Raw genomic sequence first — 16,068 nt, forward strand, 5'->3', positions numbered from 1 at the left:
GTAAATGGTACGCGCCTGAAGCGCCCGTTCTGCCGGTGGCGGGCGGAACTAGCCCGGGTCTAGCCACGGGTGGCGCGGAAAGGGCTGAGGCTGGGTGAGCGGCACAGAGGAGGAGAGCCCGCAATGGCAGGGGCTGTATGAGGAGCTGCCTGGGCGCAGGGGACGTGCCGGGGTGCTCCGCTCTCCCGTGTGCTGCTTAGCTCTACTGATCAAGGAGCTTGCTTTTTGCTGAGCCTATACGTGTGGCAGAGTGGAAGAGAAGCAGTATCCTTACTCCTCTAATACGCTGAGGAGTAGACTGTAGAGCCGACTATCACATTGTTACGGGTATCCCCCCACTGCGCTGTTGAGGTGCTCTTATGGCTAGCAAAAAGTAACAGCACGGGTTAAATGCATTCATGCTATAGATCATTTGGCCTCCTTAAAAGGGCTTTTATCTCTGCTCAGTGCCACAATCTGCTATAATATAAATGTCCTGTTGCCTTGTAGCTGTCTAGTTCTGTCTGTTCAGTACTCCATCCCCTGCTACAGGCAGGCCTTAATCTCCTGTATTTTGTTATCAGAGGCATGGCAGGTACAGATCTTGATCTTGCTTGTCCGTGATACATTTGTTAGATGCTGCTCTTCTGTTCCTGGCTGTTAGAGTGGGAAGAGATTGTTGCATTCAGAATCCCGAGTGTCCCTCTGTAGAAGAGGCAAAACATAAGTATTTTGCCCCTATTTACTTTCCAGGTACTGTGTTGTAGCAATCTATCTTTCCTAAAGCTTCACTTCTGAGTTGGGTAATATTCAGCTCTGTGTTGGATCTTGACCCCTCCTGAGTGTATATAGGGAGGAACTGGTTCCCTAAAACAGTGCTTGCCTTTTTCAGAAGAGCTACATACCTGAAAAATCCACTGAGATCAGTGTGTGACTAGCTGAGGATACAACTTCTGACTTCAGAACGAGCTGTCAGGTTGGCCAAGCAGTAGTGTCTGCATATATTGATGAGGCTTTCTGTCTCTCCTCAACATGGTAAATATTCCTGATAATCCACTTCCCATTTTAAATTAGGAGGTAGACTTCTTTAAAATATTTATGTGCTTAAATATCCTTTTTTTTTTTTCCTGGGTGATAAGGAAATGCGGGAAATGCTTCTGCTGCCTTCATGACCTAGTATTTTCAGTCATTATTTAGATAATTCTGATGTGGCAATTAATGAACATACAGCATACCCACTAGTAAGTGTCACTGTAGATGATGCAAGTAGATACTGAACATTCCTTTTGCTTTTTCTGTTTTGCTGTACATTGTTTATCCTTGAATAGAAATAAGTAGAACTTGACTGTTTGCCCAGATTTGCAGCTGGTCTCTAAAGGAAGAAAAATGTTAAGCTCAGCAGTGAGTTTGGAAGTTACCCTGCTTGCACCATCTGTCTGATGGCACAGTACAGTGTTGTGCAGTGGTGGAGCTTCAGTGAACTGTGATCCCTGCATAGGAGTAATTGTTTCTTCAGCGGCATAGAGCAGAAGCACATGTTGGTAGTGACTTGCTATCTGTGAGGTCAGTTTCCACTGTGGAACTGAAAGTGGTGTTGAGGGTTGGGGAAGAGTAAAAGGGAGGTAAGAACTGGTGAAGAATGCAGTAGCGGTAAGATGCTTGCTTCAGATGGTCCCTAAGGTGGGACCAGGGGCAGCTGAAACAGTGGTGAGGGCCCTTCTGAAAGAGTAGCTGGTGCTATCTGTTGCCAGCAATTCTGTAAGATGGAAACGCTGTGGATGCAGCCCCTGTGTCACCAGGAAGTGCTCTGTGGAAGAACAAGTTTGGCCATTACAGTGTGAGTAAGAACCCCATTTTTCATCACTGATGAAGGCCAACAAACATAAGATCAAAGAGTGATTTCAGTCAGCAAGGCATGCAGCACTGGCAATGTCAAGTCCTGTGGCTGAGCGCTGGATCAAGGTGGATCAGGGGGTTCCCAGAGCCAGGAGAGCCTGAGCAAAATCTAAGAGACCTGACAGGAGCCAGCAGCGAGGCTGACCTGGCTTGGGCATTACAAGGAACAACTGCAGCAGATTTAAAGGGCCCTGGGGAGCACAAGCAACCAGGAAGTGGCACAGAAGTCTGCACAGGAGGGTGCGCAGGGAGGGCCCTGCACCCTGCTTGTAGGCCCACAGCCCAGAGAAGTGCTCTGCCAGAATGGTGTTTACTCTCCTCACAATTAAAACTAGGGTTTCAACAGAGAAAGCTCCTGAGAAGTCTGAAGCTTCCACCCATATGGAGCTGGTAAGGAACGAGACTTCAGTACAGGAGGTAGATTGCAACGAGGTCTCAGCCCTTCTGCAGAAAAGGAATGTACCTGCTTAAGGTGTGCACAGGCTGATGATCTGTTGTGTCAGGTGGCTGAGTCACAGAAAACAGTTAAAAGGCTGTGCAGTAGTAGAGGGGCTAGATACAGATAGATGGGTGGTTTTAGAACCACGCTCCTGTGGCAGACACCAGAGAATGAGGTACCTTGGACTCTGGTGCCCCACAAAAGCAGGATTCCAGTTCAGTCCCACCCTCCAGCATTACAACCAAAAGCAGATATGAAGTTTTAACAGCTGTAGACACCCATGAGCAAGGTCTGCAGGGAAAAACTGTACCAGCATGATTAATGCTCATGATGGGTGACTGTTAAGGGGCACTGAGGCACCCATCTGTCACCTGACAGGAGGCACATGAAGTGTGCTGCCTTTGGGAGCTAAGGTCCGAGATACTGTTAGAGGGTGCCACAACTTGTCAAGAGCACAGCCTACTACCCACTGCTACTCGTTCATCTGGGCATGAACGACGCCGCAAGCTGGAACTTGGGCAGAATCAAGGAAGATTGCAAAGCCCTGTGGGTGCAAGTAAAAAGTATTGGTGCCCAAGTTATCTTTCTCCTGTTTTACCAGTGAGAGGAAAGGGTGCAGCCAGAAATAGATGTATAATGCAAATCTACTCTGGCTTTGTGACTGGTGGTGCCAACCACCTTAAGTGCGTGTACAGCTGTAAGAGATCCTCTTGCACCTCTCCTGGGAAACCCCCATGCTCATTTACCTTTCCAAGTGGAGACTCTGGGCATCTCTCCTTTCTGAACTAGAGATAGGCAGGGTTGCTTAAGGACAGTTAACTGTCTTGTATGGGGGGTGGGGAGACCCTGTAGCTATTGTCTGCTGGTGTTTACTTGTGTTGGAAAGCTTGTGAGCCCAGGAACTGCAATTATCAGTGTGCTGCCCTTAGGTTGTCACATCAGCCTTTACTGTATGGCCATGTGGATAGACATGCTAGTCTGATGCAAAATCTCTGTTAACATTCTCCTTGGTAGCTGTCAACTAGTCTCGGATCTTAATGCTGCTGGGAAGAAGAAGGTTCTGCTGTTCCTGCTTTCTCACTGTTAAGTGGGATATAGGATCCTTACACATGGGTACTCTATTTCAACCTTTTTGTCTTGCAATGTATCAACTGTTGCAGCTTATTAACAGAATATAATGATTGCCCCATATTTTTGAACTTTTCGAGGTTGTCTTGCACAGTTAAGATGATTGTTGCTCAGTCTACTCAAATATTCTATCTATTCAGGTGTTTAGCTTATGGTAAATAAGGAGAAACTTTGACAAAAATTTATCTGTTGTGGATTTTTCTTTGCTCCTCAGCATGCACAGGGAGTTCAGCTATGTCAGAGCTCTTACTGTCTGTGACAGTTTAGGGCTTCTTTAAACGTGTCCACATTCCAACTTCTAGAAAAAAGCAACCTGGCCTTCATCAGTGCAAGCAATGCTTTAAAATGGTAGCTGGTTGGGCCTTTAAATAATTTTTCATATTTGTTTTGAATGCGTTGTGTTGTGACCTCTACCAGAGCATTAATAAGGGTGTTAAGAAACTGAATTACACATGAAAACAGGAGTTGCCTCATCTGTTAAAGCAGTCCTAACATTGGTAAACTGTCATGGGGTGTGGAGGTAGAATGACATAAGTATCCATGCAGGGAGTGTCACCATTGTAAATCATGACCTAAGTGAAATAAAGAGGTGTGGAAGGCCAGGAATCATGGAACATAACATAGAAATCTATTGAGTACTTGGGATTTCTGCTGTGTTGCTAGGGGCCCAAACAGAGATGTACAGGAGTTCTGCTGGGACAGCAGAGGCAGCACTCTTTGTACGTAATCATGATATTTATAACAGAAAACAGGAAAGCCCGTTCCCACATAGGCAGGCAACAACTAAATACTGCATTACAAGTAAATAGGTCTTTGTATTATTTCTCTGGGGACTTACATATGTTATCACTTTCTATTTCTGAGTTGAGCTGCATTTCAGCCCATGCTGTCATTCTAATCTATTTGGAAGTTGTCTGTGCCAGCTTTACTGCATCTGACATTCTGTAACCATGAGCGGTTGTCTCCTACGATAGTGCACGATAGACGTGCTGCTCAGTCTAAGCTTCTGCACCATTTCTGTTTCTCTTCATTTGAGAAAGCCTTTAAAACCTGATGAGATTGTGGTTCATTTGTTCTTGGGTTCCAGGCTAAGTTTGCAAGTGTAAAGAGCATTTGAGATCATAGCTTATTCCAAAGAGAGGCTGACATTCCTATCAAGTCAGCTCTCTGGAAATGTGAATTAGTTGACTAGATAGCTCCAGCAGTCTCACCCTTGCTGTAAAATGCTGTACTGCAGCTCTTTTTTTGGTTTTTTACTAATTTTCGTACCGCTTTGTCACCACTGTATATTTATTTTCAGGTATATAAACATTTTGTAAATCAAGTAAAAAATAGGATGGTAATAAGGAAAATAATATGAAATGCCAAATGTTTATTGAACTATATGAAGCAACAAGTAACAGATTATGCTTGTAAAATAGCTGAGTATTTTCATTTGGCTTTTTTTTGGTCTCTTCTGTGTAGGAAGTATAAATGATACTGTTCTACAGTTATCTTTGTTAACACCTTGATCTGTGTACTTACCCTGGAGAAAGAAACAATGAATGAAGAGGGTATATCACCAATGTGGTAGTGTAAGAAGCCTGAAGCATAGCAACCAACAGGCACTGCTTTCTAAGGGTCTCAAATCTGGGCTGTGCTGTTCAGAGCATCCCTACTGTGGGGAATAGCCACTCTAAACAAAGTGTGCAGCCTTTCTGGTCAAGCAGATGAGCTTCACTTGATAGATTTTTGCATGCTTCCTGATAAAAGCCTCGGCACTTTGCAAATTCTAATGTGACTCTTCACATGTCTCAGCATGCTTTAGCACATGGCAAAGCATGGATATAAATCCTAGAGTAACCAAGGGGTGATGCTTCGTCTTCCTGACACTATGAATAGAAATCTTAACCCAGAAGTAACTTTTTAATCTGAAACAAGGCTGTCTTTTTCCTTTATTTATTTTTAATATTGACGCCTATTATTAGATGTGTGCTCATAAAACATGAATTAAAATGGAGCAGGCTTTGCTTTTGAGTTTGAAGTGAATTCCTCAAAAATTCTGATTATGAATGTTTGCTTTGGTTGCTGGGAAACAGTCATTACTGTCTAATGTTGATCAAGCATTCTTTGGATTTATTAAAACACAGAACTAAAATTGAAACTAAATAATGCAAAGATGGAGAATGTAAGCTAAATGTGACTGTCAATGTCATTGTAAAATTTTTAGTTCTATTCACTTAGATGTACAGATGTTTTCATTCTTTCACTTAAAGAACTGGATTGGCCTGTTGGAAAACGTGACGACTTTAGGAAAAGAACACTTACGCTTCATTTACTTTGTATTTAGTAAACTTATTACAGCAAGGTAAGCGTACTATAAATGCTTTCAGATGCAAAATTACGGATTTCAGGAATATTCAAATAATACTAAACCTTAAGTGTTCATTAATCTGAAATACTTGAGTGATTATGTGTTTGTAATTCCCTCAAAACCTTTTTTTTCCCTGTTGATTAAATACAAGAAGTGTTTTGCGTAAGAAAGTGGTGCAAAACAAATTGAATGTAGGTGACCAGCTGCAAGGCACTGGTTGGAAGAAGTGAGGAGATGAACAGTTTTTAAGTAAATATGGAAACAATTGCGTAATTGCTTAAGTGCCATTAATAAACTAAATGCACTTGAAAAAGCAAGAATGTGCAAAGCAAGGAGTCAGTCTGGATTTAAAAAAAAATCATTGGATTTTTGACTGGTTTGTGTATATAAAATCAAAGGAACTGGATGTTATTTTTAAGTAGAGAAATAAAAATGTGTGTAAATGAAAATTGCAAAGAGGGGAATGGAGAAAAAGAAGCTAATACTACTTGATCTGATACCAAACCATCTGGCAATATGCTGCCAAGTCATTATGTATCATTTATATGACTCAGTGCTAATTAGATGTGTGCAGATTATGCAGACTCCTTGTGCTTTCAAGGTTGGTAGAATGTTTAAAAAAATAATACTTGCAATATTAGCATGACATGTACTTGTTAAGAATTTCTGACTATAATCCAGGCCATTTTTTCACTGGAAAATATCCCAAGCACTGCAAAGACTTATTTTGACTTATTAAAAAAGAAAAAAAAACAACAACAAACCCTCACCAATATTAATACCAGTTATCTTCTTTATAGACACTAAGAAATTAATTTCTTTTTCACTAACTTGCTGAAAATATACTGACTAAGCAGTTAGGCCTGAACAGCACAATAATGTAACTGACTAGATAGATATGCATACGCTATAGGTTACAGTAAGCATGCTTTGAAAGAGCATGTAATAAAACATCTTTTAAAAGAGTATGTTTGTGGTACTGGGCCTATGCACATACAAATCCAACACCTGCATGTTTTTTTTTTCTTGAAAGAAATATATGTAATTTCTCTGCTTGCATTGTCACAATGTCAACAGTTGCCACAAATGGAGTACTAGAAAAGTTTCCTTTGAGTGTTTGCAGCATGTCTATAGTTAGAATATAGCACAGCTATAGTTAGAATAAATTGGCTGTTGTAAACATATGACAATCTTAAGCATGATGCCACAGAAATCTGTTAATAAAATGTATTTTGAGAATTTCAAGCTTCAAGCTGTCTTCTTCTTTTGCGGATGAAGCACTCCATAGACAGATAGGAAAAGCCTCATGCTCGCAGGCCCTTGTTCTCATGGGTGACTTCAACCACCCTGACATCTGTTGGAAGGACAGTATGGCCCAGCACAAGCAATCCAGGAGGTTCCTCGATTGTCAGGTGAAGTTCCCGACGACTGGAAAAAGGGAAATATAACCCCCATTTTCAAGAAGGGGAAAATGGATGACCCAGGGAATTACAGACCAGTCAGTCTCACCTCTGTGCCTGGCAAAATCTTGGAGCAGATTCTCCTGGACGGCATGCTAAGGCACATGAAAATCAACAAGGTGCTTGGTGACAGCCAGGGTGGCTTCACGATGGGGAAATCCTGCCTCACCAACCTGGTGGCCTTCTGTGATGGGGCCGTGGAACTGATGGACAGGGGTAGAGCAGTTGATGTCATCTACCTGGACTTGTGCAAAGCATTCGACACTGTCCCACACGACATCCTTGTCTCTAAATTGGAGAGACATCAATCTGATGGACGGACCACTCGGTGGATAAAGAACTGGCTGGATGGCCGCTCGCAAAGAGTTGTGGTCAATGGCTCAATGTCCTGCTGGAGACCAGTAACGAGTGGCGTCCCTCAGGGATCGGTGTTGGGACCAGTCTTGTTCAACATCATTCTCTGACATGGACAGTGGGATTGAGCGCGCCCTCAGCAAGTTCGCCGATGACACCAAGCTGTGTGGTTCAGTTGATACCCTGGAGGGAAGGAATGCCATCCAGAGGGACCTTGACACACTTGTGAGGTGGGCTGATGCCAACCTTATGAAGTTTAACCATGCCAAGTGCAAGGTCCTACACCTGGGTCGGAGCAATCCCAGGCACAGCTACAGGTTGGGCAGAGAAGAGATTCAGAGCAGCCCTGTGGAGAAGGACTTGGGGGTGTTGGTTGATGAGAAAATGAACATGAGCCAGCTGAAGTGTGTGCTTGCAGCCCAGAAAGCCAACCGTATCCTGGGCTGCATCAAAAGGAGTGTGACCAGCAGGTTGAAGGAGGTGATCCTGCCCCTCTACTCTGCTCTTGTGAGACCTCACCTGGAGTATTGTGTGCAGTTCTGGTGTCCTCAACATAAAAAGGGCATGGAACTGTTGGAACAAGTCCAGAGGAGGGCCACGAGGATGATCAGGGGACTGGAGCACCTCCCATATGAAGACAGGCTGAGAAAGTTGGGGCTGTTCAGCCTGCAGAAGAGAAGGCTGCATGGAGACCTCATAGCAGCCTTCCAGCATCTGAAGGGGCCTATAGGGCTGCTGGAGAGGGACTCTTCATTAGAGACTGTAGTGATAGGACGAGGGGTGATGGGTTAAAACTTAAACAGGGGAAGTTTAGATTGGATATAAGAAGGAAATTCTTTCCTGTTAGGGTGGTGAGGCACTGGAATGGGTTGCCCAGGGAGGTTGTGAATGCTCCATCCCTGGCAGTGTTCAAGACCAGGATGGACGAGGCCTTGGGTGATATGATTTAGCATAAGGTGTCCCTGCCCACGGCAGGGGGGTTGGAACTAGATGATCTTAAGGTTCTTTCCAACCCTAACGATTCTATGATTCTATGATTCATATGAAGGCTGCAAAAATCTATTGGATAGACTATATGGATATTCTATCCATACAATTTGCATATATGGAAAATTAAAAATCAACAGGCTGAGCTCCTGAACTCCAGCTCCTTTTCCTCAAGGAATGTCTCAAAGGTGGTACGTATAAAACTATGAAAATTATTCTTTTGAGGAAAAAAGTAATAACATGCTTGACTTAGAAATATTATATGTCTTTGGGAAATTTAGGGCTTATGAAGGAAACTTGTTTATTTGTTAGGTGACCATAACATTCAGTTATGAGTGTGGTGAAAATAAGGCAGCACAAACCCATAGTTGTCTAAAGGATTAACAAGCATGAAGAAGTAATATTTGAATAACTAGCAGAATGTTCCACTACAGGGATATAGATCTTAACACAAGACTACATTTTGTGATGTCGATACTTGCACAAATATAAGTGTGACTTGTTATGTGTCTTTCTTGTATGGCTGTGTGTGGCTTCTTGTATTTACATTTCTAAATGATTTGGAAGAGTTGAAGTTAACTCTTAAAAGTTGGCAGCATGCTTTATGGTGCTCTGCAAAGTGGTATAAATAATCCATTGTTTAGATTTACTTAAAGACTTAAAATTACTTATAGAAGAAAGTGGTATATACTTATAAGAGCATTATTTTTTATTTTAGTAGTGTAATATTCTTCTAGGAGATGGATGAGAGCAAAGTTCAGAACAAAACTGAGACGTATGTTTTTAACAGTGACTGTCATTAATGAGCTCCTGGTAAACTTTTCCAATATGATAAACTTGTTTGAATTCTTTATAGTTACAGATACTGCTCTTCTAGTAAGTTACTGGCTTTTGAACGTGAGCTAGATTCAGGGCTTCCTGGATGAAAACTGCATTGTTGTGCAAGAGACTTGATTTCAGTAGTGAAGTCCATGCACTGCTTGGAACAACCTGAAGACTGATCCGTATGAGAGGCCTCAACTGAGTAGGCCCAAAGGTGTGAAACTAAAATAATGAGGACCTTAGGAAAATGCTGGTTAATGTGTTTTGACAGTCTGAATTTACCTGGGCTGTGCCCAGTCAGCTGATCGGAGCTAGCCTAGCTAGAGCCACAGCCGGCACGCTTCAGCGACGCGAGGGTCAACGGAGATTAGGAAAATCAGAGGGGATAGCGCAGAGACATCGCGATTCCCGACATCTCCCGATCCCCGAAGCCCCAGCAGCCCTTGCGAGAGAGAGGCTGACGTGGCGGGGGGCGTTCCCACGGTGACGGCGACCACTCCCCTGCTGCTTGCCTTGAAAAAGCCTTTGAGAGGGCAGCGACTCGGGCACAGGGAGGAACAAGCAGGTCGTGTTGCTGGTGTCCCAGACTGCGCACCAATATGGTTGCCTCCAGAAAGAGAGCTTGCAGTAAGGTGACTACAGCAACTCAGACAGAGACCCCGTCCCAGACCGTGGCTGTTCAGGTCTCTGGGTGCAGGGAGTGCCAGAGCCTGCTGCTGCCGGGGGAGGGAGGACAGCATTCCACCTGCGTGAGGTGTGAGCAGGTAGAAGATCTGCTTAGCCTGGTGGCAAGACTTAAGGAGGAGGTTGAGATGCTGAGGAGCATCAGGGAGTGTGAAAGGGAGATCGACTGGTGGAGTAACTCCCTGGCGGGCCAGTCAAAACGGTTCCAGGGAGATACCCCCCAAAAGGGGAAGGACCCCCTGCCTTCTCACACAGAGGGGGATGGCCCGAGGCAGCCCCTGCCCTGTAGCTGTTGCGCAGAGGTAGGGGACCAAAAAGACGACGAGGGTTGGAAGCGAGTTCCAGTTCGACGTCGTGGGAAACCCTCCCCCCTTCCTGCCCTGCTTCCCCAGGTGTCCCTCCGTAATAGGTTCGAGGCCCTGGATCTTGAAGGAGAGGTAGGTGAGAAGGTGGGGCAAGGCCAGCCCACAAGGCCACATAGGAAAAGGGAGTCGACTTTGCACCTCAAGACTGCCTCTGTTAAGAAAGAAAGAAGGGTCATTGTAGTAGGGGATTCCCTTCTGAGAGGAACAGAGGGCCCGATATGCAGAGTTGACCCTCATCATAGGGAAGTGTGTAGTCTGCCTGGAGCCTGGATCAGGGATATCACCAGGGCGCTCCCCAACCTGGTGCACCCAACAGACTATTACCCACTGCTGGTCTTCCAGACAGGTGGGGAGGAAGCTGCTTCCCGCAGTCTGAGGGGGATGAAGAAAGACTACAGGGCCTTGGGGCGGATGGTGAAAGAGTCTGGGGCTCAAGTGATCTTCTCCTCTCTCCTTCCATCTTCCACTGATGTGGGAAGGAATGGGAAGATTCAGTTCATGAACAATTGGCTTCGAGACTGGTGCTACAGGCAGGGCTTTGGATTCTTTGATAACGGCTGGTTTTATAGGGCACCAGTCTGGACAATGACAAGTGAGAAAGGTTTGTCTCACAGAGGGAAAAGGATGCTGGGGCACGAATTAGCAGGGCTCATTTGGAGAGCTTTAAACTAGATTCGAAGGGGGATGGGCTTGTAGCTGGGCTTGCCCCAGTGGGGCAGCGCTCCAGAATTAATGAAGACTGGGAGGCCTCCTACAATCCTAGGGTGAAATCGGTGTGCTCAGCTCGCTCCCTGAAATGCCTGTACACCAATGCGCGCAGCATGGGAAATAAGCAGGAGGAGTTGGAAACCTGTGTTAAGTCAGGAGATTATGATCTGGTGGCAATTACAGAGACGTGGTGGGACAGCTCACATGACTGGAATATAGTCATGGAAGGCTATGTCCTTTTCAGGAAAGACAGGCCAGCCAGGAAGGGTGGTGGGGTTGCTCTTTATGTATGGGAGCAACAACAATGCACCGAGTTCTGTCCAGGGACAGATGATGAGCGAGTTGAGAGTCTGTGGGTGAGAATTAAGGGGCAGGCTGGCAGGGGGGATACTGTTGTGGGTGTCTGTTACAGACCACCGGATCAGGGTGAGGAAGTTGACGAGACCTTCTACAGGCAGCTGAGAGCGGCCTCACAGTCACAGGCCGTGGTCGTCGTGGGGGATTTTAACTTCCCTGATGTTTGCTGGAAGGACCACTCGGCAACCCAGCCACAGTCCAGGAGGTTCCTCCAGTGTATGGAGGATAACTTCCTCCTGCAAATGGTGGATGAGCCGACCAGGAGAGGAGCGCTGCTGGATCTCATCCTCACTAACAAGGAGGATCTGGTCGAAGCAGTAAGGGTTGAGGGCTGCCTTGGTTGCAGCGACCACGAGATGGTGGAGTTCAGGATCTTGTGTGGCAGGACTAGTAGAATACCAAGTAGAATTGCAACCCTGGACTTTAGCAGGGCAAACTTTGGCCTTTTCAAGCAATTGCTAGGGGAAATCCCATGGGCAGGGCTGCTTGAAGGTAAAGGGGCCCAAGATAGTTGGTTGACATTCAAGGACTGCTTTTTCCGTGCTCAAGATCGGAGCATCCCGACACGTAGGAAGTCAAGGAAGAGGGCCAAGAGACCTGCGTGGCTAAATAGGGAATTGCTGGGTATGCTGAAGTGGAAGAGGAGAGTTTACAGGTCATGGAAGGAGGGGCTGGCCACTTGGGAGGAATATAAGGCTGCTGCTAGAAGATGTAGGAAGGCAGCTAGGAGGACTAAGGCATCCTTAGAATTAAACCTGGCAAGAAGGGTCAAGGACAGCAAAAAGAGCTTTTTTAAATACATGGCAGACAAAACTAACACCAGAGGCAATGTAGGCCCACTGATGAATGGGATGGGTGCCCTGGTGACAGAAGATAAAGAGATGGCAGAGTTACTGAATGCCTTCTTTGTCTCTGTCTACTCTGCTGCGGGCAGTCCTGAAGAGCCCTGTACCCCTGAGACCTTAGATGAAGTCAGGTCGATGGAGCGGTTTGCCTTAGTCGATGAGGAATGGGTTAGAGACCAGTTGAGCAATCTGGACATCCATAAATCCATGGGTCCAGATGGGATGCACCCGCGGGTGCTGAGGGAACTGGCGGAAGTCATTGCTAGACCACTCTCCATCATCTTTACCAAGTCTTGGGAAACGGGAGAGGTGCCTGAGGACTGGAGGAAAGCAAATGTCACTCCAGTCTTCAAAAAGGGCAAGAAGGAGGACCTGGGTAACTACAGACCGGTCAGCCTCACCTCCATCCCTGGGAAAGTGATGGAACACCTTATCCTTGGTACCATCTTAAGGCATATCAAGGATAAGAAGGTTATGAGGGGCAGTCAACATGGCTTCACCAGGGGGAAATCATGTTTGACCAATCTCTTAGCCTTTTATGAGGAAATAACACAGTGGATGGATGATGGCAGAGCGGTGGATGTGGTCTACCTTGACCTCAGCAAAGCATTTGACACAGTCTCCCACAGCATCCTCACGGCTAAAATGAGGAAGTGTGGACTGGATGATCAGGTAGTGAGGTGGACTGCGAACTGGCTGAAGGAGAGAAGCCAGAGAGTTGTAGTCTATGGGGCTGAGTCTAGTTGGAGGCCTGTGACTAGTGGAGTGCCTCAAGGGTCAGTACTGGGACTGGTATTATTTAATATATTCATCAATGATTTAGATGAGGGAATTGAGTGTACTATCAGCAAGTTTGCTGATGACACTAAGCTGGGAGGAGTGGCTGACACGCCAGAAGGCTGTGCTGCCATCCAGCGAGACCTGGATAGGCTGGAGAGTTGGGCAGGGAGTAACTTGATGAAATATAACAAGGGAAAGTGTAGAGTCCTGCATCTGGGCAGGAACAACCCCAGGTTCCAGTATAGGTTGGGGAACGACCTGTTAGAGAGCAGTGTAGGGGAGAGGGACCTGGGGGTCCTAGTGGACAACAGGATGACCATGAGCCAACACTGTGCCCTTGTGGCTAAGAAGGCCAATGGCATCCTGGGGTGTATTAGAAGGGCGGTGGTTAGTAGGTCGAGAGAGGTCCTCCTTCCCCTCTACTCTGCCCTGGTGAGACCGCATCTGGAGTATTGTGTCCAGTTCTGGGCCCCTCAGTTCAAGAAGGACAGGGAGCTGCTGGAGAGAGTCCAGCGCAGGGCAACAAAGATGATTAAGGGAGTGGAACATCTCCCTTATGAGGAAAGACTGAGGGAGCTGGGTCTCTATAGTTTGGAGAAGAGGAGACTGAGGGTGACCTTATCCGGTGTACAGGTCTGATTACTAATAAGAATTACAAGAGCTTGTTGGGGTTTTTTTTGGTTGTTGGTTGGTTTGTTGTTTTTTGGTGTGTTTTTTTTTTTGTGGGTTTTTTGTTTGTTTGTTTGGGGTTGTTTTTGCTTGTTCTTGTAAAGAAAAACAAGATCATGTATAACTTCTGGACATTGGGTGGCACCATTGCCTCACGTAAGCTACCATATAGATGCCTCCTAGCTTCAGTATTACAGGGTTGGCTCAGTTCCCTTTTTGCCTTTGGCATAACTGAATAAGGCAAGTCAAAAAGCAGTCATCTTGCTTTAAATGGTTGTGGATTTTTGACCAAGAACTGATGTTGCTTAGTTTACGGAACTGCTGTTTGATTTCAAGTGCTAATCTACAGATCTGTGAAGCTTTTAATTGAAATAGATACTCTTTTTACAGGCAAGCTGCCATTGTGGGTGTGTGCCCCAGCCAGCCTGTTGGGAAGCTCTGCACTAATGTAAAAAGCAGGAACAGCACCTGTGTGTTCTATTGTTTTTAATAAAACTTCAGTTTAAAATTTCTTTTAATTAAGAGCCAATTTGCTCAGTGCCATGGCTGTTTAGACCCAGTCCATTGCATCTTCTGGCTGGCACTGGGAATGAGGAGATGGAAGAGGATACTTAGGATTGGTGGTGTTTTCTGTAAAGCTATGTAAAGAGCTCTTTATTTCTGTTCAGCAGCATAGCATACTGGGCATGTCCACAGTGCAGTTTGCTTAAATGAATGGGTTTGTTTTAGAACTTTATATTTTGGGGGTTTTGGTAATACTTTATGATTTTGACATCAATCTCCTCAACTTCTTTGACTTTTCTATTTCCTCTGCGTCATGTTCATTTGATGTTCCTGTATTTGGTTCTGTACCACATGTGACATTCTGTGTTTGGTTTCATTTTTTTTTTGATCTGATGCCATTTGATTTTCTGTATCAAAAGCGAAATAAAATAATCCTAAGGGGGCAGCTGCTGGTGGGCATAATCTAAAACTGCTTTGAGGAAAATACAGCCTGTGATGGGTGCAATTGCTCTGAAGTGGCTCCTAAGGCCATTTCATAACTGAAAATTCCTGGTATGAGGAGTGCTCTGGTTCCTACTGTCAGTTTTGCTCAATAAGCTCCTCACCTCGTTAACTGTCCCAGCCCTTGTTTTCTCTTACCCCTGTCAACAGGAGAAAGCAGATGCCCACCTTTGAGATCAGAATGCAAAATTACTTTTCAGATGTAATGAAATACTCTTTTTATTGCACAGGGATGTTTTTGGGATTTTGTTCATGCCAGGGACTGGTTGTTAGGTGACTTTATTCATGAGCAAGAATGGTTGGCAAGCTCATAATTGAATTAGTTTACCTTTAATGACTGACCTTTCTGCAAAATAATTATTTTAAAATGCTGTTTTGCCTTAAGTGGGGGGCTTCAACAGGCAGCAAATACCAACTACTGTCCATGGAATCAGTTTATAAGCCCAAAGTTATAGACTGATTTTGTAGTGTGTGTCAGAGAGGTGTCATTTGCTATTCTTCTCCCTACCATCACAGAAAAAGACATTAATTTAGCCTGGGCAGGACCCCTTGAGTTCACCTGGTCTAATGACTCCAGCACCTCCATGACTATCTCTGGAGGTGCTAAGGCTCCTACCTGATAGGTTTGGAATGTCTCCCAGGATGGAGATACTTCAGCCTCTCTGGAGAAACTTGTCTCAGTGTCATTTACTATGAGAATGAAGACCTTAGGCCCACTGTAGGAGAAGATCAGGTTCAAGATCATATTAGGAATCTGAATGTGCACAAGTCCATGGGACCTGATGAAATCTATCTGCAGGTCGTGAAGGAGATGGAGAATGAAGTTGCTAAACCGCTGTCCATCACATTTGAGAACTCATGGCAGTCAGGTGAAGTTCCCTTCAACTGGAAAAAGGGAAATATAACCCCCATTTTAAAGAAGGGGAAAATGGATGACCCAGGGCATTACAGTCTCACCTCTGTGCCTGGCAAAATCCTGGAGCAGATTATCTTAGAAAGCATGCTAAGGCACATGAAAAACAAGGTGGTTGGTGACAGCCAGCATGGCTTCACTATGGGGAAATCCTGCCTGACCAATTTGGTGGTCTCTTATGATGGGGCTACAGAACTGATGGACAGGGGTAGAGCAGTTGATGTCATCTACCTGGACTTGTGTAAAACATTCGACACTGTCCCACACGACATCCTTGTCTCTAAATTGGAGCAACATCAATTTGATGGATGGACCACTCGGTGG

Source organism: Pezoporus wallicus, unplaced genomic scaffold (assembly GCF_028554395.1).
Source record: "Pezoporus wallicus isolate ANWC-B61680 ecotype Strahan unplaced genomic scaffold, APGP_CSIRO_Pwel_v1 contig_1876, whole genome shotgun sequence".
Classification (NCBI taxonomy): Eukaryota; Metazoa; Chordata; class Aves; order Psittaciformes; family Psittacidae; genus Pezoporus; species Pezoporus wallicus.